Source organism: Pseudopodoces humilis, chromosome 9, assembly GCF_049639895.1.
Source record: "Pseudopodoces humilis isolate 2021_Gansu_Grassland_sample_001 chromosome 9, ASM4963989v1, whole genome shotgun sequence".
NCBI classification, from domain to species: Eukaryota; Metazoa; Chordata; class Aves; order Passeriformes; family Paridae; genus Pseudopodoces; species Pseudopodoces humilis.
In genome coordinates, this window is record NC_142208.1 from 4,501,809 (window position 1) to 4,517,852 (window position 16,044).

Consider the following 16,044-nt stretch of genomic DNA (forward strand, 5'->3'; position numbering starts at 1 on the left):
TTAAATTTATCATGTTCCGTCTGCCTTCCTCCGTCTGTGCATTCCAGCTCGGGCTTACGCTAGGCCATTTCTGGTTACCTGGCGTCCCCTGTGGATTGCGTCTGTCCCAGTCTCTGATACCGGCTTGTTTAATCATCTCTCTTTCCTCCTGATTAAACAATGATCTCAGGATTGCCATAAGATCGTCAAAGGTATAAATACTACTCCCTAAAAATTCATCTAACCTCTCAGCCACACCAAAACGGTCATCCAACAACCGCCCCATCTCTTTTTTAAATGCCCTTACATCTCCAGAGTTAAGGGGTACATTCACAAAACCGATCACTCCCGGGGCCGTCGGTACTTCCCTAAGAGGGAACAACCGGTGCCCCTCTTCACTCTCTCCCCATTCATTATCCGTCATTCTCGCTCTTAAACGGGTTCTACTTGCGGGAGGGGAATTGGTGATTGTGGGTTGCCTCCCTGTTATCAATTGTGGGAATTCTGCCGCCACCCGGCTGAAGGGAGGAATCCCCTCCATTGTATGGGAGGGTCCCAGTTGTGGCGGCTGGACCGGCAGGGACGGATAGGGTGATCCCCAGCCTTGTGCAGGAAAAACCTCCGAGGAGGTTGCTGTGGTTACGGTGTTTACAGGCGGGGAAAGGGGAAGGGCTGCTGGCATCGCTGCTGGCCCCGAGTCTCCCGCTTGAGACACACGTATCTCAGTCGGTTGGTCTCGGGGGCCCAAGAGTGCTGAAGGCACCACTTGATTTGCAGAGGAAGGTCCCGCCGGTCCACGATATGGGGGTGGTAAGTGATCGAGGGGTTCCCAGGACTCAGCTCTCGACTCACGTTTTTCTTTTTGTTTTATTGGAAATAGCCCTACTCTGACATTTACCCAGAGCTTAGCATATTCCCTCTCCTCAGGATCTGAGGGGACCTTGTTCTCCACATAGGAGAATAACTTATTACACGTCCATTTTTCAAATGTGCCTAACACTGGCCAAGTGAGGTGACTTCTCAACTCCTGTCCTCCCCAAACCTCCATACAATAATGTATTAATTTCTCCTTTGATTTCCCCTTCCTCTGGGGACAATCTTCCCAGTGTTTTAGCATCCACCCCAAGGGACTTTCCAGTGGGATGTCTGGTGATTCCTCCCCCTGATCGGAGGAATCTTTCCCTGTGCTTCTTCTTTGAAGCTTACTCTTTTTCTGCCCCATACTTCACAAATATATTTTCTTACCTTTCTTCGACTTCTCCGGGAGTCGATATCTGTTTCTGCGTTGTGTACTTACTCTAGGAATCAAAATTTGCCGATACTCACCTTTCAGCGAGCTGAGCTGAGGTCTCTTGTAATCGGTACTTTTGATCCTCTCCTGGACCTCTACTGGGGTCCGTTAACTAAAAGGGTTTACCAGTTCCCGAGCTCGACAAGACGTATCCTTCCCCTTTTAGTTCCTTGCGATCAGTTCCCGAGACACCCTTTGGCCTCAGGTTTTACGAGTGTGTGTCGAGAGAAAAAAAAAACTTTCACTCTGTATCGCTTCCTTCGCAGCCGGCCAATTCCCTCGCGGGAGGATGGAAACGCGGCCTTGAAGTCCACACTCGCCTCGTGATCAGATCACGTCTCACACACTCGCCCGATCGCCCACTCAACCAGCAGTACTTACAGCTATTTTCCTGCGTGGGTGTCTTTGTGCACAATAGACGTTTTACGAGCAAAGCAAGCCGCGGCTTCCCGAAGGCTCCGTGCCTTCCCGAGCTCTCCGATCCGGATCCTTTTCCTTTTTATTGTGGTTTTTATCTCAGCCTAAATTTGGTTCGGACGTCGGAACAAGCTACGGGGGCTCTCAACTCACCAGGCCGCCAAAATCAGTGGGGGTACCCGTCCTGGGCAGTGAGATTCCCCGCAGTTTCTCCGATCCGAGTCACGGCACCAATCTGTTATAAATGCAAAGGCAAATTTGGGTTAAATAAAAAACAATTTATTATAAAACAATTTTTATAATAAAAATAAACAATGAGGAAAAACCACAATAAAACAAACAGCGCAGCGCTGGGTGGACAGGGGTCTATACCCAAAGGTATAGGTGTTCCCAAATCCACGAAGGAGGGTAGACTGTCTGGGGTTTTTATAGGGATTTTGTGTCCTGAGGCCAAATTCCAGGCAGGCACCATTCACCAAGGGTCCTTGATTGTTGGATGAATTGATTTCCTGGCATTGGAGAATAGAGTCAAATAGACGTCCAGGCAGAGTCTCCTCATATGTAAAGAAGTTTTGAGTGTTCCTTGATTTCATTTTTGGTTTGGGCTCTCAGAGTGAAGTATCCAAGTCTGGTGTGGAGTCGACAGATATCTCGGCTGGGCTTCCACTTATTGTCCGGCCTGTTTGCATCTTCAGTTGAGGTTTGCAGGGAGGGGTGCCCAGGTGCGGTGTGGAGTCGATAGCCATCTCGGCCTGGCTCCTTTCTTTGTTTAGCTTAATCATTCGTGTCCTGCTTTTTCTTTCAGGCTGATGAACGTCGCCTAGGGTCGTTACTGCCTGAATGGGTAGTTACTGCTGGGTTTGGGGAAATTCTTCGGCCACACTATATTTTATATACTTTTTACATTGTTACAAATCTAGTTATATACTTATTTATTCTTTCACGAATTTTTATCCAAGGTTACATTTATCACAGACTCAAACCCAATCAGAACACCTGGGCTGCCCTTCACAAGGGGTTTGGGGTGGGACAATGCTTATCTGAAAGTAACTCTTTGCCTCCCCGATGCACGTCACACTGCACTCCTTCAGTGCCTGCTTCACATCCAGACTTCCATGTTTCTACATCCTTCCTCCTTTGCATGCAACAAAACAACTTCAGAACAGGAATACCCCCATTTTCTATGAAAACAAATCCACTCTTGCATGCCCAAGCAACACATACCCCACTATCAGTTCTGAATTGAGCAGAACCAAAGCTAAAAGTGGCTCTGTGGCTTTTAGGAGGCTCTGGAGAGCCTCATGAGTGGGAATTATGGAGGCATTTGAGCCTACTGGGAACAGATGGGTAGCCACACCCTGGAAGAGCATATTGTAGGCCCTGGGCTTTGCACCACCATGTTAATATCCCCTAGGTTCTGTTCCCCCATTGGTTTATGTCAGCCTGTTCAGCCCCTATTTACCATTTATGTACATCCCCTAGAATGTTCTCCCTTCTCTGGACCCCCATTGGCCATATTTTGGTGCATTGCTCCGCCCCTGTTATCCTATTAGTTCTCCCTCTCCCTAAGCCCTCCTATGAACCACTTTTACCTGTTCCCATTGGACCCTAGCCCCTCTTACCTCATATATAATCCCAGACCCTCAGCCTATCCTTGTCTTTGTCCCTGGACCTCTTCAGCATGTGGCTCTAATAAAACCCATCAGCTCTCCATACAAAGACCCTTCCTGCCTCTATTCAGTGACAGCTATCCATGGTGTGTGTGTGTGTGTGTGGGCAGCGTGACCGTTGGCATGCCTGACTGAACACCTTCTAGTGGAGACGCTTTTGGGAAGGCAGCAGCAATTTACCATCCACCCACACTGCTACAAGTGGCACCTGAACAGGGACCTCCTGGAGGCTCCCTGAAAGCATCTCCAGTGGCTGCCACTGCTGGACAAAAGCTGCATTCAGATTTCCACTTCCCCGAGGGACAGCCCCAATTTTCTGGGGGAAATCCTGACGGGGTGACCAATGGCCCTCTGCAACTACCAGGATCAGCCACATCGGCGAAACCCCCACACAAGTCTTCTGTTGACCCACTGGAGTGGTGAGTGTATTGCGGTATAGAGCGTTGCAGTGTAGGTCACCCTTTTCATTTTACTTTCTTGTTTTAAATCTCGTGGGAGGCAGAGAATAGCGAGGTGGGTGTGAGACTCACTATCCTGCACCAGGAAGGTTATATCCAAGTTCAGAATCTCCTTGTTAATAATAATGTTAGGTTTTCTAAGGGGAATTTAAAGGCTTTTGTTCACTAGGTTTTTAAGTATTTTACAGTGTTACACAGGAATCAGTTTTGTGGGTTGAGTTCTGGGACAGAGTTGGGAAAAGGTTATATATTGTACAAACTGAAGGGGATTTTTGGGTTGGGAAATTTTATCTGATTTTTTGTTCCATTTATAGTGATTGAGGGTTTGGGGAAGAATTCGGGGGATGTTAAAGGTTCAGTACCCTGATTGTTGCCTCAGTTATCACATTCTTTCCCCTGTGTTCCTAGTCTTGTGTCCTCAGAAAGGGTCTAGAAATGGAAACTGCCAAAAGGCTCAGGAGTGCTATCTGCCTTCTGCCATCTCCCATCCCCTTCTGTCCCCTTCTGAGGATGTTCCTGATCACACCACCCTGGGTTCTAACCTAACCCTCCTCCCTATGCCCACTTACCTGGTTCCCTCATTGAATGTTGTGCCTCAAAATGGCATCAGCCTCGTGAGGGGACCATTTTGAATCCAGTGATGCCAGATTTTCCCACCATTACACAAAATGGTGCCTGTGACTCTCCTCTGCCTTTCCCCACTCCCGCCTCTCTGTTGGGCCCCACCCCTGCATTGGGCTTCTCCCCTGCGATGTGTTCCACCTCCACACTGATGGCTGCCCCTGCATCAAGACCTCCCCTTCCCACCAGGATCTTCTTTCCTGACGTGGGCCCTACCTCCCCTTCCAACTCAGACTCCACCCCTAGCAGCCATTTTGCTTCTGGTTCCCACGCTACTGGAACCGTAAGTGATCAAGATGATGACCGGAAGGCAGCCATCTTGGTAGCCAGCAGCCCACAGCATCGGGCTGCACCAAGGCCAACAAGTATTCCTCCTCTTCAGAGGAGGTGAGAGATTCCTGAGACTCCGGCAGCGATTCTGAGGATCACTGGGCAAAGGTACAGGCTGCTAGGGAGGGCAGTTGGGAGATAGCAGAAAAATTACAAGTTCTGGCAGCCCTGGTCACATTCAAAAGGAGAAGGAATCCTAAGTGGGAGTCAATTCCATACGGGGAATTTAAGGAATTATGTAAAGTCTATAAAGATTATGGGAGAGGGTCACCCTATTTTAAAAACCTTTTAAATGTCACCTTCTCAGTCCACGTTCTCATGCCGCATGACCTGCGGTACATGATGTCAGTCCTCCTTTCTCCAACGGAGTTCCTCTTGTGGGGATCCATTTGGAAGAAACAACGGAAGCAATTAATTAAGACTTATAGAAATGAGGAAGGACAGGCACAACTGACATTGGTACAATTAAGTGGAGAGGGTGATTTTGGGAAACCAGAGGACCAAGCCCATGATATCACCAGGGCTGTCCTGGAGGACATTATGAATGCAGCCCAGAATGCCCTACTCCAAACCACCTGATGGTACCACACCATACCAAAGCTTTGCCGACATCCACCAGGGCATTGACAAAGCATTCATAAAATTTATAGACAGGATGAAAAATGCAATCGATAAGCAGGTTGACTGCCCAAGGGCCAAAGAGGAGCTGTTACATAAACTAGCAGTATCAAACACAAATACGGAATGCAAGAAAATTTTAAGAGCGCTCCCTCTTGACCCTGAGCCCACCATCCAATAAATGGTGGAAGCCTTTACTCTCCTCACCACACACCCATGCTACCACAGGATATGGCTCTAAAAACAGGTAAAATGAGAAGTACTGTTGGAGTTTCCATTGTTTCTCAACACTGTGAGCTAGACATTCCCCCTGGTTCATCCCTGCCCCCTTTCCAAGGTCTCCAGTCAGCTCAGCAAGGACCCTCTGGCTAAGCATCATCTACTCTCATGCTTCCCTGAGTGGTTTCCAGCTCCTCAAATTCCTGAGGATCATCCAAATCCATACCACCAGCAAGCAGCACATTATTCCTAGCACTGCAAAATTCCTTCCACTAAAAGCAACAAAGGGTCCACAACCAGGCAATTTGTTGGATAGTGCCACAGGAACTGCCACCGTATCATGGCTTAAAGCATTTTCCCCACCCCTCCAGAAGGCTGGAATAGTTGTAGCCAGCTTGGAGAACACAACCAATTTATTACAGTGATTGTTTCTTGCTGGCTCCCTTCCCCAATCCTTCTCATTGCTTCCAGCAGAATGTTAACTCTGAGAAAACAGAGCAGTGGGGAAAAGGAAACAGTGTTCCTACAGATGTGAATGTCATGTAAATGTCAAACCTCCTGTTAAAACTTGATCAGGAGACTGAGTGAAATGAAAAGTGTTTTTGTGAGTAAACCAGCACATTAACAAGAGTTTCAGCCTGTCTGCTCACAATGGGACCAAAGTGATGGATTTCATTATTCTTAATTTCCCATGTAATATTAAGCTATAATTGATTTTGCTAAAAGATCATATATAGCAGCGCAAGAACTGCAAACAAATGTTGGTTGACAAGATAGATCTACATTGGTCTTAAAATTAAAATCTGCCTTTTGTACAACTGCACTTAATAAAAAATAATTCATTTCTTTTGCATTACAAATAAATGCCCCTCAGAAAGACCTGGAGCATGTGCACCCATTCACCTGTGTCAGAAGACAGAAGGTGGTTTCCCACTAAATCCCAAAAAAGCAGAATTCCAGCAGATACTATAGGGACACAGATAATTGCAATGAACCAATCTCCAAAGTTTTTGTCCCAGAAAGGAACTGTTTTCTCCAAGACTGTACAGTCCCACTGGACACATTTTTGGTGAACCACAATCGGAGATGTTCCTGTCTCAGGGACTCTCTCCCTGCTGAGTGGCCTAAGTTCTGTCATTCAGGACCCTGGACATCTCCCAGACCACCTCAAGTATTCCAACAGCAAGCTGAAGATGCTACTGACATGGGGAAAGAGTAATTTGTGTACAGAGACAGGAGCAGGGCTATAGATGAGATTAGATTTTAGGAAGGAATTGGTGGGGAGGCCCTGGCACAGGGTGCCCAAAGAAGCTATGGCTGCCCCTGCATCCCTGGAAGAGACCAAGGCCAGGTTGGATACTGGGGCTTGGAGCAGCCTGGGATAGTGGAAGATGTCCCTGCCCATGGCAGGGGATGGCACTGGATGGGCTTTCCAACCCAAGGCCCCTTCCAACCAATCCCATTCTGGGATTCCATGAACTGTAGGTGTTCGTTTTAACACCAAGACATGCTTCACTCTAATACACACAGGCAGAAGAATTCTACAGCAACATTCAGGTTACTCAGTGCAAATTTAGGATTAGAAAAACTTCCCAATTATATTACACTTTCTCTTCAGCTTTACATGTCCCCACAAAACCACCACCTCCTCTCAGCACACAGGGACTAACTCTGGCACAACCAATGCCAGCCTCATTTCAGTTCAGAATTATTTTCAAACCAGTCCAACAATTGCTCTGAACTTATCCCTTTCTGTGCAAAAAGTCCCAACTTTCATCAGATGTGCATGGCTCAAAAAACTAAGTTAATTTTGCAGTAGCCTCGGCATCACAGTTATCTGTTGTACCACCAGAACAACCTGTTCATTTCTTCCACAGGACTTATACAAGGATATCCTTGGAAATGTCACTATAAGGACATGGAATGATTCACACAGACACGGTTCAATGTATGATAAGGAAAAAAGCACTTATTTTTCCAACTCCAGTGTATTTATAGATTCTCAACAATGACCAGGGATTGGGTAGTTAGGTTACCACCTTCCCAATCACACTGGTCATGGGAAACATCCATCAAAAGATGTTTCTTAGAAAGAATGTATACACATCTATGTTTATAATTACTTTCCTGGGAAAGTGGCTAGAAACTATGAAAACAAGATGAGAAGGCTTAATTTTCAGGGCAACAGGAAAGAACTTGGAATTTCATCCCCTCAATGACATCCTCTATGGCTAGCAGCCCAAGTTATAAACTTGTCACTATTCTGAAAACCGTGGGAGAGCAAGAGGACACAACATCCATATTTCTGATGGATGAATCTCTTTAGTTTGAGACTCCCTTAGTAGTTAGAAGATTTTTATTTTTATTTTTTGTCATCTGCCTTCAAAGATATTAGAATAGGAACATTGTCAAAGATTCTAAGGGAGATCATTGTAAACCACCCTCCACCCCCCAAAAAAAAAAGTTTTTAAGGGATTTAAATAATCCTCTGTCCTTTCCCTTCAATGAGGCAATGCAGGCATTGTCTTCCACTGCCTCACTGCTGTTTGGAGTTATAGTCTGGAAGAAATAAAGCCAAAAGGGAAGCGGGTTGCAGCACCAGTGCACAAAGCCTCTATCTATTATGAATTTCATGAGCAGCCTGATTCATTTATTCAGTAACTTCAGTCCCCCCAGCTTCCTTCCCATTTCCCTTCCCAGATGAAAAAAAGGCCCCAGTGGTGGCCAGCTTTCCTATCCTACTGTAGCTGCCATATTGCTGAACTTCTCTCATCCACAGGAACCTCTGGATAAATCCAGGGCAGCTGTAGAAAGGAGAAACACCATCCACCAGGAGCCTTTCCCCTCTCTCTCTGCTTCCCAAGGGGCCTGCCATGCACAAGAACACCACAGAGGCTACTGGGGAATTCCTGAGGGCTGTGCACTCCTCTCCTACTCCAACTGTGTTTTCATAGTATCTCATTCCCTGGAGTTTTTCAAAATACAAAGTGAATTTTATGAGCCCTGTGGTTCACCAGTCAGGAATCCTATTTTATTCAAGGCTATATATCCTTAAAAACCAAAACCATCTGAACCTCATTGGGTGCATTTATCCAGATCTTCCTCAGGGATAAGGACTTATGCAAATAGCCTTGTTTCACATTAAATGTCAAAAGATTTATTTTTTTCTAAACTGCAAGTTTATTCCAATGAAAGGCATTGCTCTCAGAAAGTAAAAAAAAAAAAAAAGAAGTGAAAAAGTAGTAAAGGAAGGCCGCTGAAGAAGATTATCATCTGCTCTATGATTGGTTTGGGCACCTAAAAAGGAAAAAGTCCAGCAACTTAAGTAAAATGAGAGTCCTGGAAAGCTCCTTGACTATCAAAACTGCAGCAATTTCATTATTACGAACAAATTCATTCCAGTGGACATCTGCGTAACAGAGTTCAGACTGCTCTTGAGAGATTTAAAGATCCTATTTGTGAATGTTAAATAACTTGAACCTCCATAAGCTAAATGGATTCAGAAACCAGTCAGTGCTTCTATGAATTTAACTTGTGCTCACGCATCTATCTCCCTTCCCTTTCTTTGACAGGAACTGAAAAAAAAAGAAAAAATTCAATGGCAATCTATTTCTGTATCAAGTTGTTCATTTTTCCTTGTCATACACGTGACACTGAAGTGTCACAACCTAATTCCATTAGAGTGTGGGTTTAATTTCCAGTGTGCATTCAATCCAGATGCAACAAGTAAAATTAAATACACCATATTCTAATTACTTCCACTGTGCTGCCTCACAGTTTCCTCAAACTTGCAATCTCTGTTTGCAGACAAAAGCTGACAAGAAAGCTACAAGTTATTTTGTGTTGTTAAACACACCACCAGAAACCAAAGGTTCCCAAGTTATTTCAAGCTTGGATATTACCCAAGTGTAAAAAATGGAAGAAAAAACCCAAAAAACTTCATAATCCATAAATTCAGTTTGCTTGCTGAAGCACAGTTCTGTTCATGGGAGAATCTTGGGAATAAGTATCTGCCATAGTGTTCAAGAACATAGCCTTGGAGACACAATCAAAACATGTTGTTTAGAGGAAATACTCAAAAAACACCTGCCCAATGTCATCTCAGCAATGTTTGAAGCTGCCAGTCCAAGGAATATCCTGATATCTCAGTAGAACTGTTGGCTTTGAATTACGCCATTTCCCATTACATGGCTGTCAGAGAACTCTGGAGTTATACACTCACATGGTGCTAGGAGATGGCACAGAGGTCACAACATCCATGTGGAGCATTCCCATGGGATAGCTCCCAGCACACCCAGACCATCAGATCACACGAGTTCTCTCCCTGTTGTAAAATTGTCCATGGAAGTGCCCAGTGGAAGACAACACCCACTGACTCAGGAGTACTTACTGCTTCTCCAGATACAGAGGGGGAAGCTGAAAATGTTTCAATCAGCCATTCAAATTAGTCTTCACACTGGGATTAGTAATCATGTTTTTGTCAAAAGCACCACATGATATGCAATGTCACAGATTGCAGTTGTATATCTCACAAAAAAAAAAAATTACCAAAACCCTCCAATGGCTGGACACTGAACTAGAATTTGAATGAGAAACAAAGGAGTATTTTTATCTGTTTAAAATATGCAAGAAGGAACCACGTGAATGAAGTAAATACAGCAATCAGCACATTAAGTGAATGCAACAACCTGACTGCAGCAAGGTTCCCCAGTTACAATAGGAAGTCTAGAAAATGGACATACCATAGCACCAATCCATGTGATACGGCTCTTCTAGATCCTCAGGCACTGCTATTTACACCTTTCTTGCAACCTGGTCCTAAGCCATTAAATACAGAATTATTTGTGTTGATTTTAAGTAGAAATGTGTGCTAATATGTGCTTCTGGAAAAAACAAAGCTATTTTGGGCACAATTTCTTATCCAAATCTAACTGCCCAACCACCAAATTAATAACAAGCACTGGTAAAAGTAGTGGCTGTATATTTGTCTACTAATTAAATCACTTCAACCAGAGCAGCATTTCAGTTCTTAACCATATTCTTTACTTTAGAAAGGATTCACTACTCGTGCTAAGATGTCTCCTCAAAATGCTTTACCAGGAGTATTTTTCTCCTTGCATCTTTCCTAAACTGCTCCCAGAAATCTTTCCATCAGCTTTAATCAGTCAGCTTTGCCTTTTTGCTTCACTTTCTTCTCCTAATACCTCAAATGGTTTGTTCGGGTTAGAAAATGAAGCGTATGAACTAAATTAAAAAAAAAGAAAATAAGGGCGCATTTCAGTGACAGAAAACAGCTGCAGCCTTTGTGGCACTTCCCTTTGAACTTCCCTCTGTTGCTCTTTTTTCCTTGCCCTTCGGACTGCACTAATCCAGGGAATTTATTTGAACCAGAACTGTCTTTTTCTGTGTTGCAGGGCACTGTTTGATGACAGACAAAACAGGCTGGAGAAGGACAGCAGTCCATGGCCCTTCCTCAGGCAAACATCCTGCACAGGCAAGCTTGGTTTGTTTGAAGTTCCAAGGAAAATTGGGAGAAAGACCAGGATTCCCCTGTTCACCTTTAGGCCAAGATTGCAATCTTGATGTCACCAATGTAAATTCCTACTGGAGCGCTATTTCCCAGTGGGTATTCCCAGTATGAACCAGCACAGCTTAGGCAAGGGTTTCATCCACAGGGTGGGAGAGCCTGACTGGCACCTGTCTCATCCCAGCTCTGCTATCACTGCAGCTTCCTAATTGAGATTCACCACTCCTCTGTTTGGGCCTCTAATTGCTCTCCAGAGCCCCTACAGGAGGTTCCCAGCAGAGACAAAGGTCCTCCGATTCAGCCCAAACAAACAAATAAGCAAAAATTAACACTTCCCCCTGCCTTTCCCACTAAGGCAGAGAGCAAAGGGGCTCCCTTCCTCACCCCAATTCCAAAGTGCTGGGGTTTGCTGCACCCTGGAAGCTCTAAAGTAGCTCCTCAACATTCTGTAGCTGCCCCTGGACGCCTGGAAGTATCCAAGGCCAGGCTGAACTAGGCTTGGAAGAACCTGGGACCATGGAAGATATCCCTGCCCACAGCATAGGGTGGGACTGGATGGGCTTTATGGTCTCTTCCGACCCAGACCATTTTGGGATTCTGGGATTAAGCAAGGATTTGAGGGGAATCACACTGACAAGGTCGAATTTCTGCTAACAGGGGAATCCACAGGGATACGAGGCAGCTGCTGCCCCACTTCAGCTGTAGATCACCCATCTCCCTACTAGCTGTCCTTTCCCAAGTGAATCCAGGGAGAACACCCTTCTCTCTCTCACACACAAAGTTGTGTGTTTTGGGCATATACAGGGGCTGTAAGGAGGTCAGATCAGTAGATTTATATGCACAAAACAGACACTCTTTTGAGTGACTTTAGCTCTTCCTACAGAGGTTTGTTACCAGCCATCAGAATTACTTGTTCTACCTCCTTCAGAGCTACAGCTTGATTAAAGTCCAGTCAGATATGCAGTGGCCCAAGAACAGCTTATCATCCTAACCCTAGCAGCCCAGGAATACCTCAAGCCACTGCCAGGGATTCACCACTGCCTGAACTGCAAGAACACAAACCACTTCCCACTACTGCTGAGTTAGTACCAATTGTCAAGTCTCTTGTAATAAATCACCTAAGCATGCAAAGCTGCAGGAGCACCTCCTCTCCCAGAAGCCTGCTCTGCTATGCTTACACAAGCTTTTTAGGTACTCAATGTCTCTTCCCCCAAAAGACTTCACATCAACAAATGCATCACATAGAATCCTCTGGTAGCAGCAAAATTAATATATACCTGCAAGGCACTTTTTTTCCCTTCATCAATCAGTTGATTAATTATTTTTAATTAAAACAGCAAGCTCTGATTGCAGGATTTTGAGCAATAATCCTTGCCACTTTAACTACTGTTTTCTGTGGTTCAGACACTGAATTCATAAACTATTAATAGGACAGAAGAAGCAAACTTTGGTTCAATTCTCAAGCAGTGTTTTGGCTTGATCCAGATTTCAAACTTCCACTATTCAGTTATCCCTCTGCATGTAAGTATCAAGAAGTAAATAATAATTGGCTAACAGATCAATTTTCATCTGTGTAGTCTGAGTTTAAGAGAAAAAACAGCTGGTTCACACAAAAAAAAACCCAGTGCTTCATTTGCCAGAAGTCTGTTAAGTTTACTTCAAGCTTGGATGAAGAAGATCCAAAAACAACCTTCATGGCTGAAAAGGTTCTCTTTGCGAAACCAATGGTTTTATATCAGACTTACTGTTAAAACTGAACTAAGACAAGATTTTACTTTCCTATTTTCAGATTTTGCTGCTTGGCTGGACAGAGGCCCATATGCAGACACAAATATAAAACAAAACAAAAAAGAAAGCTACTGTTCATAGTATTTTCCTGTTTAAGAGCATTTTGACTACAGCCTAATTGCTACCAGAAGTTTACTGAAGCCATGAAAGGAAAAGTGCAAAGCTACTGGTTTCATTTCCTTCATCTGCTTGCTAACCACTGAGCAGAGTTTTAACAACTTACATGCCTCATTTGAAGCTGTTAACAAAGTACCTAAATCCCAGGGTTCAGGGGTAAATCTCCATGGATTTCAGGCTGCTAAGGCATGGGAAGAAGGAAAGGAGCAGCAAATGAGGGAGATCACTTTTTAAGGATGTGTCCCACCAAGTAAAAATGTGCTTCCTGAAGTGTCCAGGGACCAGTAGCAATACATAAGGAATTTATGGAAGCTTATTTTGTAAATTGAAGGAAAATAACTCAAGCCAAGTTCTAACTCCTGTGTGATATCCATGCTTTTGTGTCAGCCCTGGCAGTGCTCTATATCCCTGAATGACTCCTGTAGCAGCTTCTGAAGTGCAAAGCTTCAGTATACAGCAGATGCCCACCCAGCACTGCAGTGGAGCTGTCCCAAACAGCTACCAACCCCATCTATCCCACCCTCATGGATCCTACTATCGTGGATACACAACAGCTACTCAACACTTTGTGCTTCAGGCTTCCATTTCTGTACAGAAAATCAGAGCCCAGATCTGAGCTCATTTACACAGCTGATAAGATGCTTCATTGGTGGAGGAATGAGTGAAAACCAGAGTCTCACAAAGCTGACTGAACCTCTTCATCTGCAAAATGCACATTGAACTAGCACATGCTTTTAAAGGTGTTTAGCAGGTTGCTCAAGCAACTATTCCCATTTTACCAGAGGAATTAGATACTCTTACACTTTTCCAGATACATGCACATGTTGTCATTGGAAAGTTACAGAAAAAGCAAGGTGCAAAAGGCTGCACAGGAAACTTTAAATAAAAACATGAGCAAGCCTGATTTAAGTGTCCCTTTACCTGTCCATGGTCATTCCCTTGAAAATTAAGCACGTGTCACCTACAGCCACCGTGCCTTCCAGAGGGTGACGCATCCACAGCAGCTGATGCAAGAGGGGAGAGCCAGTAGTCCCCGATTTGGGAGTAACCTGCCTCAAATTTCATAAAACTTTTACACACCAGAAAGTTGAAAGCAGGGCGGGCTCTCATGTAGCTGCAGTAGGTGCCGGGTTGCGCGTGTGACAAGGCTGTCACTCCTGCGGCAGTGCTGGCACGCTCCCGTTGCCCCTTCGGGGCGCTGAGAGAAGCACCCTCACACCCGTTCCGTGATCCATGCAGACCGGGCTCTGCTGGGAGGCAGGAGGAGATCGCATCTCTCAGGCAGAACTGAATTTGGAAAAGTTACAAGGCAGGAGCAGTTTGCACTCATCCCCAGCTTGTTACGTGGGATCTCGAGAACATTTGCTTTACCACTCCAGCTATACAGTCTGATTTTATTTTTAAATGTCTCTTTTTCCCCAGTTTCCACTCATCAGAGAGCAAAACTGTTCTCAGTCGAAGTGAGAAACGTATTTGCTTAACACGCAGACAGCCCAAAGAGCAGTCTGAGAAATTTGTATGTCACGAACCTCTTCCCGTCGGGAGGTGGGTGGGAACAGACACGGAAATGTTTCCACCTTAACTTTTGATGATCGGAGTGGGAGCTACCCGCCTTGCAAACACAGGGGCTTCCCCCCACACCTCGGCGGCACCCAAATGAGTCAAATGATTTGCATCCAACAACCCCTTTGACTCCCACACCCCTCCCTATGAATTAACATCCAATCATCATTAATAGCCACTGGCCTCTGCCACGCAGAGGGGCTGGAAAGCCGGCATCTGCGTCTCCCGCGTGTGCCCCCAGATGACACTACCTACACCTGTGTCTTGTTCTTCCTAAGGTAATCTCAGTGCTCAGGCTCCAGATCCCACGCTTGACCTCAACGTACATCCCTCCAGTTGGCACAACATTTCAAACGCAGGGCTCGCATCAGCCACAGGCATAGATAAAATGACTGGGGTGTGTGAAAGGCAGGCAGCAGAGTCACATCACCTAACAGGAGACGGGCACCAGGGTTACCCTGCTGATTCCTGCAACAATCCCACTCCCAAAACGTTCCCAAGGCTTTCCGAGCCCGAGAAGGTGTCTCTCCGCAGCTTTGCGGTTGCAAGGCAAGGAGCTTCCCGTCTCCCCGGCGCAGGACTCCCCCGATGCCTGAAGGGCTGAGGCACTCGGGAAAAGGCAGCAGGGAAGGCACCCAGCACCACTCCGCTTCCCTCAAAGGAGCTTAGAAATGAGGTGGAGCAGCAGCTTCTCCCGCGCCAAATATTACAGGAGCGGAATACTAACGGGTTCCTTTATTTTATCCATTACCATATGCAGATATTGAAGTGTGAGCGATGCATTTCTGCCACTACTGGCCCTCGCAAATTAACCCTGTATCTCAAAGCGACACCACGATAGTTGAGGTCACCGTCTCTCCTCTGCTTGGCGACAGAGACCGATGGGGAAGGGGAGGAAGAGATGGGTGCTTGTCCTCGCTGGAGGAGGCTCTCCCGGCTCCGGCCGTGGAGCCCTACCCTCGCCCCAGCAGGGTGGGAGCCTCCGGGCTGAGGCAACCCGAGGAGCCGCGGCAGGGCAGGTTCAGCATCCCCCACCCGCATCTGCGCATCCCTCCGTAGCCCCCGACTTACCCCCTTCCGCCGGGAAACTTTCGGCCGCGACGGGCAGCGGGACGGGCCGGGGGCCGCCGCCCTCTGGCAGCGAGGCCCGCAGGGTCCGTGCGGGCGAGGGGGCAGCGGCGGCGCCGCTCCGCCCGCCAGGGCCAGCGCGGCTGCGGCGGTGCCTGCGCAGGGGCGGGGGGGCGCGGGAGCGGGGCCGCCGCTGCCCCCCCGGCGCGGCCGCGGCTCCCGGCGCGGGGAAAGCGCTGCTGCGCTGCGGAGTCGCTGCTCGTGCCCGCCTCCCCGCATCGGCGAAAGGGAAAAAAAAAGGAAGGGGGGGAGGAGGGGGGGGAGAAAGAAGGCAGCAAGCGTATGTGAGGGCTCCGGGCATCCCTGCCTCGGCAGCCG

The 16,044-nt window shown here is 46.5% G+C and overlaps 1 protein-coding gene across 3 annotated transcripts in view; it reads right to left on the minus strand.

Moving 5' to 3' along the window:
- Window positions 1–15,757, minus strand: part of PCDH15 (protocadherin related 15) — a 665,923-nt gene extending 650,166 nt beyond the window's left edge. For all 3 annotated transcript variants that reach the window (XM_088059571.1, XM_088059572.1, XM_088059570.1), the window contains exon 1: window positions 15,670–15,757. The gene's annotated coding sequence lies outside the window, so the exon portion shown is untranslated. The remainder of the gene's footprint in view (window positions 1–15,669) is intronic.
- Between the last annotated feature and the right edge of the window lie 287 nt (window positions 15,758–16,044).